The 4,273-nt window shown below is 43.4% G+C and overlaps 1 protein-coding gene across 3 annotated transcripts in view; it reads left to right on the top strand.

The window, feature by feature from the left end:
* The window catches only part of SNN (stannin), an 8,933-nt gene that overhangs the window by 1,759 nt on the left and 2,901 nt on the right, over positions 1-4,273 (top strand). For all 3 annotated transcript variants that reach the window (XM_027885405.1, XM_027885403.1, XM_027885404.1), the window contains exon 3: positions 3,977-4,037. The gene's annotated coding sequence lies outside the window, so the exon portion shown is untranslated. The remainder of the gene's footprint in view (positions 1-3,976; positions 4,038-4,273) is intronic.

The raw sequence follows: 4,273 nt of genomic DNA, 5'->3' as shown, positions 1-4,273 counted from the left end.
AAAAAAAAAAAAAAAAAAAAAAAAAAACAAAACAAAACAAAAACTCCACACATTTGGAGAACTACTTCGAATGTAAATAGAAAAATGGCTTGTTTTTATCAGCAAGTAATGTTGGCATCTCAGCAGTTTTCTCATCTCTCAGAATTACGCCATGCCACGGGATTTGTGTGGTGTGTTACTGCTGGTCACGGAATGTCAGCAGTGACTGTTATCGTGTCAGGACAGACCTTCCATTAGAGCTCCGTGTGGTTGTGACACTGACAGATACAAATCTGCAGTCTGACAGATGTTTTTCCAGCCATGCAATTGCCTCTGAAGCAAATGTGGTTTTAACAGGAGAAGCCTGTTTCTGGTTCTGCATTAACTGGCTGACTTGCCTGACAGGCAGTTACAGCACAAACCTACTCCACTTGCTGTGCTGCTGAGGAGGTTTGTCTGCTCTTGAAACTGTCGTTGTGTCTGAGGAACATCTCAGACTGCTGCTCTCTCATCTCTCCATCTTACTGTCTCCTGTAAAATGTTAACTTCTCTGTGGTTTAGCCTGGTGTAAAGCTTAGAAAGTAAGTCTTCATTAAGCCTAAGGTACTACTACACTTCACTGCTGTTCAGTCAACACTGTTAGGTATGGGGGTTTTTCTAGCAGTTGCTTGAATGCCACGTTCTTGGAATACTGTTTATAACTAATTAGCCACAAAAGAGACTTTTTTGGCTGCCTTCCCTGCTTTATTTATTTATTCCTGATCAAAAGTATAATAAGGGTTGGGAAAAGGTGATTTGCATTGAAGGCATCTACTAAACAGCTCCCTGCTTCTAAAATAGCCACTGGCCAAGCCCCAGCTCGTGCAAGGTAACGTGGTGTTATCAGAAAGAGGTGGTATTAGCTGGAGTTAACGAAGAATAACAGTGATCCCACTTTTTTTATTTGGAATGGTGAAGTCTGAGCGCTCCTATATTGAAAAGGCCTCGCTCTCTGTGGCTGGATGGCGTGGGTGCTGTAAACACTTGTGTGCCAGTGGCAGAAAGAAGTAAAGCTCAGATTTCCCCAGTGGGTTTTCCCCTTGTCTTCCCTTGGCAGTAAGGATGCTATTGTGATGAGTATGCAGCATTCCTCAAAAGTAATCTTACTGGCACATACAGGAGAAACCACTGATCACAATTAGAAGCATGTTGATTACAAGCTCTTGTTTCTCTGTCTCTTAACATGGAGGCTTTTTAACTAAGCAGCCTTTTTTTTTAATATATATAGTTTTTTAAGCTGAAGGTCACTCTGGTAGTTTTATTCTCATTTCCTTTGCCCTGCTGTAGTCCAAACCACCACACCTGCTCCATTCAACTTACTTAAGGTGGAATACTGTAATAAAACAGCTCCCACCTCCTCACCTTCCCCCCCCCAAAAAAAAAAAAAATTAAAGACTTAATACTTGTACCTTGAACATAACTGCTTGATGAGGACTTTGGTATATTTGGATGAACTGTAGCAGATTTGGTTCTGAAGCCTTGTCCTACAGCTTTGCCTTGAACAGTAGGAGAACATGTTTCTTGTTAGAAACATGCCTGCAGGCATTAACATTAGTGAACTTAGCAGCACAATGCCTGGAGTAATGAAAAACCTGGTTTAGAAACTAATGCCAGCCTTGCATTGCATTTGTCCCCTAACAGCCTTCTGCAGTTTCAACTGCCTATTTGTCCTTTAGTTACACCTCCTGAATTGGATAATAAAACTTCACAAGTGAAATTTCAGAGTAGAAGCTGGTTATTAGGCAAAAAGAGAAAAGAAGCAGTTATTTACGGAAAAATGGTTTCTAGCTGATGTTTTCACTGCTTGATTGGTGTAAGAACTGAAATAGGCTATTTGGAGTTCACAGCAGTGAATCTGACTAATCTGGCTAATGAGTAAATATGCTTAGGTGCTTGTTGTGATAGCAGGTGTGCTGGGAAGGGACAGAGCACTGCAAGTGCCACCAAATACACATGGATGGTGTTGGCAGTTGTTCAGAGAGTATAAATCAGTCTCATGCATCCTGAACTGAGACTTCCTAAAGATCCTGGTGATACAGAGCATGATGATGTGCAACGTTTCATGATTTCTATAGCTGATGCTGTCTGTTCACTTGAAGACTGGCAGAGGGGTAGCACTGGCAATGCTAGTTTCCACTTTTAAAAGCTGTTTTCTAGGTGACAGTAACTGTGTAACATAACATGTGCTGCACCAAACTGCTGTAGACAAACAGTAGGTTTGCTGCTAACAAAGGTGGAAGGTGCAGAAGAGGCCCTAAAGTGGCCATGCAGTGCCTGCGTGGGAAGCAAAGTAAACTCTCTTTTCTGCTGATGCTGTACTGTTTTGGCTTGATCAAACAGTGCTGCTGTTCAGACATGCCCTGAGGAAAATGAACTACATGAAAGTCACTCTTAATCACCCTCAGCTGATCACTCTGTGTTGAATAAGCACTGCAGAACCAAGGTGATTATGACAAATACACCTCTCTGGGTGCAGTGGGCACAGCTCTGCTGACAGGGTGTGGGGGGTCAGCTTTGGTTTTATTACTTGGGCAAAATTGGGTCTGCAGGACTTGGTTAGTTGTGTCAGGTACACTACAAGCTATTGACTGCTATATTTACAGGGCTGGAAATGTAAGCAGAGTATGTGACACTGGACCCTAATGACATAATGCTAAACTTGTCTGTAGTGGAGGTGTCCTTGCTGAAATGGTGATAGATATGGGTCTGCCATTCTGTGAGACATCAGGGAACAAACTCAGTCTGTAGCTTGAGCTCTCTTAGTAAAGGTACTGCACTGCAATTGCCTTCACTCATGTTGAAACACTGGTGAGGCTTCCAGTGCAGTGGGTAACCCCATAAACAAATGGGTCTGGCTCAAGGTTGGGTTAGACTGGCTTTTCCTGAGGGGTCTGGATGAAGATGCTGCTCTTGCAGCAACAGTGAGGGAGAGCTTTTCTTGTAAAAATGTTACCCTCAACAGACTGGCACTTAGAGCAGCTGGAAGCTGTTACTCCACTGCCAGTCAGTGGCTCCAGGTCAGGTTAAATGCAGATGTGCACTTGAATCTGACCTTAGAACCTCTTGTTGTACCTGAAATTGCAGTGTTGCTTTTTTACAGCAGTACAGAGGTAAGAGATGCTTCTGGGGAGGACTGGCTTCAGTCTTTACCAAAGTCTTCCCCGAGTTTCTGTTTTGTTAAAGAGCTGGGATATAGGAAAGAAAAGGTAATGACTGACTGACTTTGTCTTATGTCCTTGTTGAAAGGAAGGAAGTGAAGCTACCAGTTTTGAAAACAATAACTTTGAAATTAAAGACAAGGCTCACATGACCCCTTAAATTTGGAAGTAGCAAAAGACATTACCTATGTACTTTTGTCCTGTTAAACCACAGCAGACTAAGGAAGTCTTGCAGCTCTTCTCTCCCATTTTCCTGCCTGCTGCCTCTGTTCCAGTTTCAGCTGCAATCCTAACACAACACCTTGTTATTATTGTTTTAAAAACCCCTAGGAGGAGCATAAGCTTAAAATAATCATCTTCCCACTGTGTTTTGTTAGCCTTCAATAAATATAGCTCTACCTGCTTCTTATGAAAAATGTATATAAAGCAACATCTGCTACTTTTTATCAGCTCAATGAACAATTAATTACCTTGCAGTCAGCCCCTCTAAGCAGACCAGTGTTATGGACAAACTTACAGTAATGCATTAGAATTGCAAATCCCTTCACAAATACCTTCCCAATGTCTTGTCTCATATCTTCTAATAAAAACTGTTACCTCTCAGTAGGCTGATGGTGTGTTATCTTGACAGGCGTGTCAAGAGCTGAAACAAGATTCCATGAGTCTGTGATTCTGTGTGTGAGCAGCACAGCAGAGAGTGCAGGAGAGTCACGTGCTACGTGAAGGATTCCAGCCATGAATATAATGGTGCTGAGTATGGTGAAACTGCACAACTTCACTGGTTATTTCTTCCACTGCAGGAGTTCAAAGATGCAGCAGGACTGACAGTGAGGACAGAAGGCTCTCCCTGAAGAAGTGCAGAGTGTGAGCTCCTGGCCATGTCTATCACAGATCACAGCCCCACCACGGGCGTGGTGACTGTGATCGTGATCCTGATCGCCATCGCGGCGCTGGGGGCCCTGATCCTGGGCTGCTGGTGCTACCTGAGGCTGCAGAAACTCAGCCAGTCTGAGGATGAGGAAAGCATTGTGGGCGAGGGAGAAACCAAAGAGCCCTTCCTGCTGGTGCAGTACTCTGCTAAAGGACCCTGTGTGGAG

This window comes from Empidonax traillii, unplaced genomic scaffold, assembly GCF_003031625.1.
Source record: "Empidonax traillii isolate 1590-97213 ecotype Southwest subspecies unplaced genomic scaffold, ASM303162v1 scaffold166:size2381449, whole genome shotgun sequence".
NCBI lineage: Eukaryota > Metazoa > Chordata > Aves > Passeriformes > Tyrannidae > Empidonax > Empidonax traillii.
Note: the sequence above shows the minus strand (reverse complement) of the source record. Positions and strands in the feature narration are given on the sequence as shown.